The sequence below is a fragment of the Gallus gallus genome, chromosome 33 (genome assembly GCF_016699485.2).
Source record: "Gallus gallus isolate bGalGal1 chromosome 33, bGalGal1.mat.broiler.GRCg7b, whole genome shotgun sequence".
In the NCBI taxonomy this organism is placed as follows: Eukaryota; Metazoa; Chordata; class Aves; order Galliformes; family Phasianidae; genus Gallus; species Gallus gallus.
This window is the reverse complement of record NC_052564.1, coordinates 2947068-2959489: the sequence shown is the minus strand read 5'-3', so window position 1 is coordinate 2959489 and position 12422 is coordinate 2947068. Positions and strand designations below refer to the sequence as shown.

The 12422-nt window shown below is 49.9% G+C and overlaps 1 long non-coding RNA gene across 1 annotated transcript; it reads left to right on the top strand.

The window, feature by feature from the left end:
- Window positions 1-6553: 6553 nt before the first annotated feature.
- Window positions 6554-8309, top strand: LOC107049235. The gene is made up of 5 exons (XR_001461706.4): window positions 6554-6645; window positions 6748-6786; window positions 7374-7409; window positions 7723-7791; window positions 8159-8309. It is a non-coding gene; the product is annotated as an uncharacterized LOC107049235 (long non-coding RNA).
- Window positions 8310-12422: the final 4113 nt, after the last annotated feature.

Sequence of the window (12422 nt, the reverse complement as noted above, 5' to 3'; positions counted from 1 at the left end):
GGGGACAAGACTGCTTCCTTGAGAGAAAAAGTGCAGAAGCCCTCCAGGCAAACTCAGCATCATGAAATGTAGCTCACATCATTGTGATTGAATGAACATTTTCCACACAGAAATCTCTGACTTGAACTTTTGTACTCCTTGGACAGGTCCTGGTGCCCAGAAGTAGCAGATGCCCAACAGCAGCTCCATCAGCGAGTTCCTCCTCCTGGCGTTGGCAGACACGCGGCAGCTGCAGCTCCTGCACTTCTGGCTCTTGCTGGGCATCTACCTGGCTGCCCTCCTGGGCAACGGCCTCATCAGCACAGCCGTAGCCTGCGACCACCGCCTGCACACCCCCATGTACTTCTTCCTCCTCAACCTCGCCCTCCTCGACCTGGGCTGCATCTCCACCACTCTCCCCAAAGCCATGGCCAATGCCCTCTGGCACACCAGGCACATCTCCTACGCAGGATGTGCTGCACAGGTCTTTTTCTTTTTCTTTTTGTTTTCAGCAGAATATTCCCTTCTCACTGTGATGTCCTATGACCGCTACGTTGCCATCTGCAAGCCCCTGCACTATGGGACTCTGCTGGGCAGCAGAGCTTGTGCCACCATGGCAGCGGCTGCCTGGGGCACTGGGCTTCTCTATTCCCTGATGCACACTGCCAGTATATTTTCACTGCCTCTGTGCCGAGGCAATGCTGTGGATCAGTTTTTCTGTGAAATCCCCCACATACTCAAGCTCTCCTGCTCAGGATCAGAATTTCTAAGGGAACTTGGGCTCCTCAGTACTAGTGCCTTTATTGGTATTGGATGTTTTGTTTTCATTGTTGTCTCCTATGTGCAAATCTTCAGGGCCGTGCTGAGGATGCCCTCTGAGCAGGGACGGCACAAAGGCTTCTCCACATGCCTCCCTCACCTGGTTGTGCTCTCCCTCTTTGTCAGCACTGCCATGTTTGCCTACCTGAAGCCCCATTCCATTTCTTCCCCACCTGTGGATTTGGTGGTGGCTGTTCTGTATGCAGTGGTACCCCCTGTAATGAATCCTCTTATTTACAGCATGAGAAACAAGGAGCTCAAGGTTGCTCTGTCAGAACTGATGAACAAATGTGTTTCAAAAGCAATGAACTGCTCATATTTTTCTGTATGTCATCTGTAATTCAGGTTTTAGCAATATCAAACTGTCTCTTTTTGTTTTGTGTTTTCATTGGTTAAATGGAATTTATTAAATGTTTTATTCTGTGTTTTATGTATTCTAATGTTTTTCACTGAAAGTTCATTATGCCTTTGAATTTGTATTCATCTTGTTCCTTAGCAGTGTAACGCAGACACCCTGCACATGACGAACCAGGCCCTCTGTGAACCACATCAAAACTAAGGGCATGCAATGACTTTGTCTGTCGTCCATCTTGTGAGACATTTCTGGAGCTGCCTGGGTCAGTTGCTCTCAGAAATCCACAGTCCAGCAGGAAGCATATGGCTGTTAGTCAAACTGTGCGGTGACCTCAGCCTGCAATAGCTGACGGGCCATCCCTTGGCTCCTGGCTGGGGTCTGTGCTTTCAGGCTCACATCTGTCAGTGCCTCTGGCAGGCCAGCAGCAGCACCTGCTTTGCACGTTGGTTGTCAGATCCCCTCTTCCTCAGTCCCTGTGAGACCCTGCATAGGAAAAGGTCTTGGATGTGGGTTCTCATTTCAGAAGTTTCCAATCTTCCTTCTGGGCTTTTTCCTTTTTGTACGCAGAGCTGGCTGCTGCCTCCAGGATGGTCTATGGTAGAGGAATCATGCACAAACTTCTGATAAAAATTAGCCAAGACCTACAGGAGCCATTCTGGAGCATAGGCTGATAGGTAGAAAGCTGTCTTTAATGTGATGACTGACATGAGGCAGTCAGGAGAAGCCTGGAGAACAGAGATGGGAGATTGAGGGGAGGGCAGAGGAGTTTTGCCAGCAAAAAATGAAGATCCTGAAGAGGAAAGAGGGGTTCAGGCAATGTTGGTGTTGCTTTGACTCACTCAGACTGCAAAACCCACAGACTTTAAGCCTCATTTGTACCTCTAAGTGAATTCCTCACCCTGACAGGAATCCACAACAAGAATGCTGAACCTCAGAGCTTCTCATGAAGCCCAAATTAAGAGAACTCCAGACCCCCAGCAAAACCTTTCCTCTCTTGCCCACTCCAATCCTTAGCCCATGGGTGTCCAGCCTTTTGTCTTGCCTGGGCCACATTTAGTGAATGGAAATTGTCCTGGGCCACACAGTCTTTCCAAAAGGAATGTTTCCTATGTATTTCCATGGAAACTGCAACAGACACAAAGAGCACAATAACAAAATTTGATAGAGCAAATTCTCAGCTGCCGCTGCGCAGCATGGAGAAGAGAAGGCTACAAGGTGAGCTGATAAGCGACCTTTCAGTACATAAAGAGGAGCTACAGGAAAGAAGGGGACAGGTTCTTTAGAAGGGTCTGTGGTCACAGGAGGAAGGAAAGTGGTTTCCAACTTAGAGAGGGGATTTGAATATAAGGAAAAGTCTTTGACAGTGAGGGTGGTGAGACACTGGAACAGGTTGCCAGGGATGTGGTGAATGCCCCATCCATGGAGACACTCAAGGCCAGGCTGAACCAGGCTCTGAGCAACCTGCTTGAGCTGTGGATACCCCTGTTCATTGCAGGGTTGTTGGACTCAATGGCCTTTAAGGGTCCTTTCCAACTCTAAGGATACTGTGATTCTAAGACTGGTCCAAATCAGAAGGGGTTTGGTGGGTATTCAACACTCCCTAATATTCTCAGGCTGAGGGCATCACTGAAAGCACCAATAATTGGTTACCTTTTTGCAAAAACTTTGGAATCTGTGTGGCATTTGAAACTGCATCATACCGTCTAACAGTTAAGTAATAGATGAAGCGGGGATGGCTGCTCCAGTATGCAAGCCAGTTGTGTATCTGCTAATACAACCGCCATGCAAGTTCATACCAAGCCAGGAGAAGATCCTATGGGATTTTACACCAGATAACCTACACTGGTGAAAATGCCTCAGTTTGAAACCCCCCAAGAGAATCTCCTCCCCCCCCCCAGCTCCCCCCCAAATCCTTATGCCTGGGAAGAAAAAAACTGTCTAGGAAGGTTTCAGTGGATTAGCACCAATGGATTTAACCCTTCATGTCAAATGGGACTAAGTATATTTTCCTTCCTTTTGTGCCCACAGGAATCCTGAAAGACCCACACATGGACAGATGAACATAGGTTTTAGGATGACCCAGTAGGATGAATTAATGGTACTATGGTTTACCATGGCCATAATACAAAGCCCTTTGATTTGTGGCCAGAAGGACCCAGAATGGCCATGGGCACAAGCTAATGTTGGATACACCAGAAGGATGGGATTATGCTCCACCAAGAATTGTTTAAACTGGGCTACTGTGGTTATGCATGGAGCCAAAGTGCATTCCAGACAGGCGTAGGACTGAGACAGAGAAAGATGGCTTCCCTTCCTGAGGAGAATACCTGGAGAAGAAATTCAGGTGAGGAGTGGAACGATCAGTGATTCTACACATGGACACGTCACCCGAATCAGAGTGTCCAGTGGCATCTCAGGCCTCGGAATGATGAAGTATTGTGCCACTGCAAGGTGGGACCGCTGGTATAACTTTACTCTGGTGGAACCCACTGCTGCGATTTGCCTTTGGCAACAATGGCAGAGGTGAATAGGGCTTCTGTTTAAATTAACAATCACACGGTCAAAGCACAAGACCCTCGGGTCCATGCACTGCCATGAGACACAGCAAGCACTGCAATGCCAAAAGGCAAAGTAGACCTAAATATTGCAACTTCAGTTTTCCACCTTTTTGGAATGAGCAGCTGGCTTGTTGGGAACGGGATGTTAAGTAGCACAGATGCTGATGTCCTGACGCACAGAGTAAGAGCTGGTACAGACAACCGAAGGAAATGGGAACGTCCATTCCAATCATCCCTTTCAGCTCTAGCAGCAAGACAGCGGCTCTGCTCACCTCTTACCAATGGTTGCAATCGAATTCCATGCTACTTTGCACCCCGCAGATATAAAGGCAGCCACCAGAGGGCGCAGCGACCCATTGAAATCCAGCAATCAAAGAGCGCTCTAATCCTACCAGCCTACAAAGCAAAGCAAAGCAAAGCAAACACCCAGAGTCCTACAAAACAAGAGTGTTCCGTGCTTGGATTTCTACACTCCTACAACTCTAGAATCCCAGAATCCTAGAAACAGAGACTTCTAGGAACGTAGAACCCTGGAAAAGTAGAATCCTAGAATCCCAGTATCATGCTAGAATCTGAACGTCCTCGAATCCCAGTATCATCCAGGTTGGAGACGACCTCTGAGGTCATCAAGCCCAACCAAGGCCATATCGTGCCATGGAAGTCCCTGCACTGCTCCCCAGCAGCACAAGCTCAGGGCCCAGCAGGGTGACACAGCACAGATACTCTGACGTGGCACAGATATGGGCTTAGCGGTGGACTTGACGGCACTGAGTTAACAGTTGGACGATCGGAGAGGTCATTTCTAACCTAAACAATGCCATGATGGGGAGATGGCTGCAGGGGAGGCTGCTGGCTGAGCACCCCGAGACCTCAGACCTCAAGGCATTTCACTTGTTCAGTATTCTGCTGTTACAAAAGCCTGAACATTTCTTTTTAGATGGCTGCAAAGCAGCTGATGGCTTTTCCCGAAGAGAACCTTTGATGGGAAATTGCTACCAAGTGTTCATCCACCTGCTTTGGGTTTATTTCAAGGGCAGTCTGCACCTCTCCTCAGTCAAGATTCCTCAGTGATGGCAGCATGGACAATTTGTTGGTTCTTTTCAAAAGCACTGCAGAGCAGGAATAATGCCACGTTGCATTCAAATACAGTGAATAAGGCAGCACTGATAAGCTCTGACAAATACTGTGCAGAGCAGAATCAGCCCAAAGGGAGCTCTTCCAGCTGACTGCTCTCTGGCCAGTTCCCAAAGCAAACATTCAAGTGCTCTTTTCAGAGATGCCCCACAACAGCTCTGTTCTTTGTGGGAAATGCCCCGTGAAGCTGTGACCAGCTGGCTGTTCTGTCAGACGGAGCACTTCAAATCGGCATCTCACAGTTCCTTGAAGAAGTTGTTTGCAGTTCTAAGCCATTTATCAGTGCTCTGCTATTTCTTTCCTGTCATCCAGATAAAACAAGGCTCACTTTCTTTGAAGCCTTGACAGGAGGTCATCGTCATGGGAACAAAACCCGAAGGACCCCTTTGTTCTGCTGAAGCTCAGGCACACAGCCCAGCAACTTCAGAACCTATTCAGGAACCTTCAGCCAACGTTCACCCCCAGCCTTGGATTTCCTGCCTGTGTGCCCCAATGACAAACTGTCCTCATGGACAGAGGCGGCAATGCTGCCATCTCAGCCACGTGAGGCAGATTTCTGGTTGTAACATGGGGACTTCAGATGTTGGCTATTTAAAGAGAGCAGAAAATACATGACACAGCTCCTGATGTGACCATAGGAGTCTGGTCCCTCCCCAGCTGCTCCATGATTCTGTAATTCTATGGTACTGCAACACTGTGGTTCTGTGATTCCATGACTCGTTGATTCTATGAGTCTGTCACTCCGTGGTTCAGGTATTCCATGATTCTGAGATTCCGTGATTCTAAAAGTTGTGGTCATTGGGCTTGGCAGCAGTAAAGGAGGAGGAAACCTGCCTGCCATAGCCAAGGTCTGTGATTCACTCCTGACCTCCGGAATGAAGACAAAGGCACTGAGTGGACACTGCCAGCCTCCCTACGTCATGTGTCTCTGTCACCCACCTGTCCTCACTGCCCACATAGAAACACGGAATGGCCTGGGTTGAAAAGGACCACAATGATCATCGAGCTTCAATCCCCCTGCTCTGTGCAGGGTCACCAACCACCAGACCAGGCTGCCCAGAGCCACATCCAGCCTGGCCTTGACGGCCCCACCTATGGCCTTCCAGGTCCCTGTCACCAACCAGTTCCCATCTGGCTGCAGGTCCCCATTTCCTCATATTTCCATGATGTCCCCATATTGCCATGATATTCTCATGTCCCCATGATGTCCCCATATCCCCATGATGTCCGCGTATCTTCACATCCCCATGTCCCCGTGTCCCCCTGATTTCCAAATAGCTCCATCATTTCCTCACTGCCCATGTCCCAATTGCCCTCTCACCTCCCAGTGTCCCCACGTGCTGTGTCCCCACTTCCCCAAAGGATCAGCCCCACACCTTGCTGCCTCACGGGACTCAAGAGAACTCGGGGATGAGTCCTTGGACATAGCCTTGTTATGGGGACAGTGCCATCTCTGGGTGGTCCTAGGAGACAGAAAGGCCAGGCTGTGCTGTGTGCTGGGACTTGGCTTTGGGCTCACTGCCATCAGGATCCCAGCACTCAGTGTTCTTCCTCTGATCCCTGCTCCCTCCTGAGCACCGGGGCCAGGGCAGAGGGTGGCTGTATGCCAGGCTCAGTCCATGCCAGGGGAGCCTGCCAAGGCCAGGGGCATCTGGGGAGCGGGAGAGGCTCTGGGAGGATAAATGCAGCCCATGCCTCCTGCAGCCTCACCCAGCTCCCAGAGCACAGAGGAAGATGAAGGCGGCTGCGCTTAGCCTCGTGATGCTCCTCGCTGCCCTGTGCCACACAGTGGAAGCTCAGGTGAAGCATCCATGGGGGATGTGGGCTGGGGCTGGAGGTGTTTGGCCATGGGGGTCCCTGATGCCAGGCTCTCTCTCACTCCCTCTCTTCCTCACCCCATAGCCACTTGTGCAAGAGCAGACTGATGAGGATCTTCTTCAGGTGAGTGCCCGGGCAGCCATGCTGATTGTGCCCAAGGGTGGCCCAGCAGGGAGCTCCGCAGGGATGGGTGGGGTCTGCCCCTGCCTGGGCACATCCAAATCTCTTCCATTTGCACCCTACTCCCCGTCTCTTTGGGTCCCCAAATGGCCACGTTTGGGAGCTCCAAATGCCCTCTCCTTGGGTCCTTGTATCCCATCCTTTTGGAACAAACAAATCTCCTTTCTCCTTTGGAAATCCTTAGATTTCCAAAGCTAAAGAGATGGGAATTGGCAACCCAATTCCCATCTCTTTAGGTCCCCGATCCCCTCTGTTCCATTTTCCCCCATTCTCATCTCTTTGAGATCCCAGTTCCTCTCTATCTGACATCTCCAGTCTCTTGTCAGCCCTATTCCCCCCCCTCTGGGTCCCCCAAGCTCCTGCCCTGTCCCTGTGTCCATCCCCAGCCCTGAGCTCCTCCATGGGCAGAGGCGCACACAGACCTTGGCAGCCATGGGGGTGGGGGCAGACCCAGGGCCAACCAGGGGGCTCGGATGGGGACACCCAGTTCTGCAGTTCCTCATGGCTGCCCTATGGCTCTTCTTCCCTAGGCATTGCCGTCTGATGCTGTTGAATTTCTTCCTCTTGTGAGTTGAGGGGTGACCCTGGGGCAAGGACGGGGCTGGGATGTGTTGCTGTCCTCTCTGTTCCCCTGGGACTTGGGGACACCCCTGGGGCTCCAAGGCATCTGTCGGGCTCCCTCCTACTTCGGGTGGTCAATGGGCAGGGGAAGGAGGCAACAGGGAGTAGTTGGGGCTGAGCAGACTACAGGACCACAGTGTTCTAGTGCCCACAATGGGTCCCTGCACCTTCAGGGTGTCCCTGTGTGTTGCACTGCCCCCAGCATGTCCCACTGTCCCATTACTCTCGGTGTGTCCCTAACACCCCCTTTCGCCCCAGGTCGATCTCACCAGTGCAGAGGAGAATCTCCTGCGTGTGAGACGTGTGGCCCTGGATCTGCATGTCTAGGTGAGCAGCACGGGGACACCTGCAACCCCACAAGGGCACCTGGGGCACCCTGGGTGTCTCCGGAGCCCTGAGGACCAGGCATCAGGGGCTGGGAATGGATGGTATGGAGGGGACTGTCCCTGGCCTGTTCCAACAGGGAGGCCTGGGCACTGTCACCTCCAGACCTTCCCTTGCGCTCTATGGGGCTGTGCTGAGGAGGGGATTTGAATGGGGCATGTTCAGGGTGCCCTATGGATGGCCCAGGGTCACCATGCAGCTGGGACAGGGGATGTGGCTGCTGTTCCCAGGGGACCCACGTCCTGCCCTGGGTCTCTTGGCTGCTGCCCATCCTTCTCCTGCCCTAAGTCCCTGGGGACAAACCTTGCAGGGACAAGGCTTCTCCACACCGCCAATGCCCTTGGACATCTTCTGATGACCAGTGCTGCCCTCTAATGACCAATGACAGCCTCTGATGACCGATGAAGACCCTGATGATCAATGACCCCCTCTGATGATCATTAAATCCCTCGGCAAATCTATACTCTGTGTTTCTGTGTCCTTGTCCTCACGCTCAGCAGGGACTACTCAGGTCTGCCTCTGCCTGGCAGTGGCCACCCCAAAGTGCTGGGAGGGGTCCCCAGCTCCATGCCACACATGCCATGTCCTATGTCTCTGTGGGCTTCCCCACCCTCTCTCGTCATCTGATCCAAAATCCTAAAGGACGGAGCTGCTCACGCTGCTGAGCAGCTCCAATACCCTCCCTCTGCTCTCTCCCTACTTGTCCTTCCAGTTCCGCCCAAGGGACGGAATTTACTGACGTAAGGGGAGAGTAAAAACAGCAGTAAGGTGAGAGTACAGCCTGAGTAGAGTAAGAGTAAACCCGGTGCAAAGCGTGAGTAAAAGCAGGGGGAAAGTAAGGGTAAAGATGGACTAAAGTGTTAGTAAACGCGAGTAAACAGTTTGTAAACCCAGAGTAAATTGTGAATACATCCAGAGTAGAAGGGTGAGTAAATCCTCAGTGAGGACTGAGTAAATCCGAAGGAAAGTAAGAGTAAAACCAGAGTAGAGAGTGAGTGAATCCGGAGTCAAGTGTAAGTAAGCGTGCAGTAAAGTGTGAGTAAAACCCAGAGTAAATTGACGGTACACCCAAAGTAGAGAATGAGTACACCCTGAGTAAGGTCTGATCAAACCCAAAGTAAAGTGTGAGTAAACCAGTAGCAAATTGTGAGTGTACCTGGGGAAGAGTGTGAGTAAAACACAGAGAAAAAACATGGAGAAAAGTGTGAGTAGAACTTGAGTAAACTGTGTGTAAAACCCAGAGAAAAGTGTGAGTAAAACCAGGAGTAAAAACCTGGAGTAAATTGAGAGTATGCATGAAGTACAGATGGAGTACACCCTGAGTAAGGTCGTAATAAACCTGGAGTAGAGAGAGCAAACCCAGAGAAAAATGTTAGCAAACATGGAGTAAAGGGTGAGTAAAACCTGTAGTAAATTCTGAGTACACCCAGATTAGAGAGTGACTAAACCCAGAGTAAAGTGTGATTAAAGCTACAGTAAATAGTAAGCTCTCCTGGAGTAGAGAGTGAGTAAACCCAGAGTGAGGTCTGAATAAACCTGAAGTAATGTGTGAGTCAACTTGGAGTCATGTGTAAGTAAAAGCAGAGTAAATTGTAAGTGAACCCAGAGTATAGAGCGAGAAAATCCTGAAGTAAGGTGTGAGTACACCCGGAGTACAGAGTGTCTGAAACCCAGAGAAAAGTAAGAGTACACCCATAGTAAAGTCTGTGTAAACCTGAAATAAAGTGTTAGTAAACCCAGAGTAAAGTGTTAGTAAACATGGAGAAAAGTGTGAGTTAAAGCCAGAGTAAATTGTGAGTACACCCGAGGTTAGAGTAAGAGTAAATCTGGAGCAAAGTGTGTGCAAATCCAGTGTAAAGTGTTAGAAAAACCAGGATAAATGGAAGAATAAATCCAAAGTAATGTGTGAGTAAAACATGAGTAAAGTGTGAGTAAAACCCAGTGAAAATTGCAAGTACCATACTGAGCAATGTGTGGGCACACAGGGAGTAAAGTGTATGTAAAATTGGAGTCGGGTGTGAGTGAACCCAGAGTAAACTGAGTAAACCTGGAGTCAAGAGTGAGAAAAAAACCTGAATAAGGTGTGGGAACACACAGAGTAAGAAGTTGGTGCACCCAGAGAAAAATGAGAGTAAACCCAGTGTAAATGTGAGGTAACCCAAAATAATCTGTGAGTAAAATCCGAGGGAAAGCTTGGGTAAACCTGTAGTAAAGTGTGAGTAAACTTGAAGTAAAGTGTGAGTAAACCTGGAGGAGAGAGTGAGGAAAAGACTGAGTAATGGGTGAGTAAACCTCGAGTAAAGTGTGAACAAATCCTAAAGTAAGGTGTGAATAAAGTTGGGTTTTTGCAGTGGAAATTTCCAGTCACAAAGAAAGCTGCTGAACAGAGCAAGGTTGAGACAATCCGACCAGGGTAGAATTGGCACAGGCAATACTAGGTAAGGTAGTTATATAGGGCAGGGGAGAGTCCAGTACAGGACAGAACTAGTGGGCAGACTGTTGAAAATATTGTCCTCCTATTGCCATAAAAAATACAGAACACACCTAAAAACAAAGGGTTGGTAACAGACCTTGAATGGAAATGTCAGGTAGCAGCAGCATGAGAAGGTTGTGAGCCTGAGACACTCTACCAATGAGTCCCAGGAGAGGCTTTACCTGCGTCGGACCCAGGGTATGGATTTCACCGACTAGTTGTGCAATTTCTCCCTTGTCAGTAATGGGTGTGTGCCCATTACTGCACTAATGAATAAACTGCTCTTCACAGAGATCTTGGCCTGATTAGAAATTGTTGATCTTGAGCGTGTTTCTCACATAGATGTACAGGTGTGCCATACAGGGCTGTGAGTGAGTTGGCAATAAACAGGTCCATCAAAAACAAGTTTGCAGTCAGAACTTCTTACGGCACACTCAGAATCTTTTGGATGGAGCTAGGCCATCTCATTTTTCACAAGATTCTCCTCCCCCAAGTCTCCAGCCTTCAGTCTGTTGACATGGCAATGCTCTTCCAAGCCTTTGAGACAATTCCAGGCACACCTCAGGCAAAGTGTTTCTCCATGGTCTGCTACGTAACGCAGGACCTGAGGGCTGACACACCTGCAAGGAGAAAGGAGAACAGCGTGGTGCTGCAAAGAGAGCAGCACTGAAAAGACCCCGTCCTGCTGCTGCCCATGGCCGTGGCTCCAGGGAAGCAGCAGCAGCACAACTGAAAGGCAGCAGAGAGGGAGCGGCCACCGGGCGGTGTGGGGCAGCCCCACCGACAGCAGGGCTGCAGCTCCGTGTGGCAGTTGGGCTCTTGGTTCATGCACCCCTCCTGTGTGCAGGGCTGCTCTCTGGGATCCAGAGGAGGTGGGAGCTGAGATCAATGATATTCTGATGATTTCTTTATTGATTCAAACAGCTGGGTTACTTTTGTCCATTAGGATTGCCAGCCAGAGGACAAAGGTAGAAAATAAAGAAGAAATGTGATGAACAGCACTGATTCATTGGAAATAGAATTACCATAGGAACAACAAAGCAGGAGTGAGGGCAAAAGAGATGAAATAAAGGCAGTCCGAGCTTTTCCATTTTACTAATGCTGAAGCAATATATCTCCATACAGTTACCTGAGAGCTTGCTTGATCTCCTGGTTCCTCATGCTGTAGATGATGGGGTTCATGACTGGAGGTACCATTGTGTATAACACAGCCAACACCAGGTCCAGGGATGGGGAGGAGATGGAGGGAGGCTTCAGGTAGGGTAGGCAAACATGCAAGTGGTGACAAAGAGGGAAACCACAGCCAGGTGAGGGAGGCATGTGGAGAAGGCTTTGTGCCATCCCTGCTCAGAGGCCATCCTCAGCACGGCCCTGAAGATCTGCACATAGAAGAATAGAATGAAGGCAAAACATCCAAAAAATATTAAGGTACTAAATATGATAATTACAAATTCCCTGAGGTAAGAAACAGAGCAGGAGAGCTTGAGGATCGAGGTGATTTCACAGAAGAACTGGTTGATGGCAATGCCTTGGCAGAGTGGCAGTGAAAATGTATTGGCAGTGTGCATCAGGGAATAGAGAACCCCGGTGCCCCAGGCAGCTGCTGCCATGATGGCACAAGCTCTGCTGCCCAGGAGGGCAGGGCAGTGATCCAGCTGAGGCAGTGCAGGCATCTCATCCCTAGATGGAAACCCTGGGGCTAGAATGAGATTCAGCTCCACATGGACCCACAGGAGCTGAGATTCCTCTGGTTCAGTTCAGGTGTGCACAAGGAGTTGCCTGCATGTGAGCTCCTGCTCTGAGTCCTTGGTCCTTCAGCGGGGAGTCAGTTGCTCACACACAGACCCTGGGTGGTGACCAAGGTGCCTGGGTGCACCTGGATGTGTGCTGGTGCTTGTAAAGTGTGTGGGAAATCCCGGAGATAGACACCTCCTTCCTCAGCATCAGCTGAGGGCCAGAGAGGGGATAGAGGTATTCTTGGCCATCCTAAATGACAACAGACCCCTGCATTTGGGCTGCTCAAGTGTGCATTTTCCACTTGTCTCAATAGAGTATGCAGAGTTATGCAGGTGACTAAGTGGATGAGCTCATGAAAGCAGAG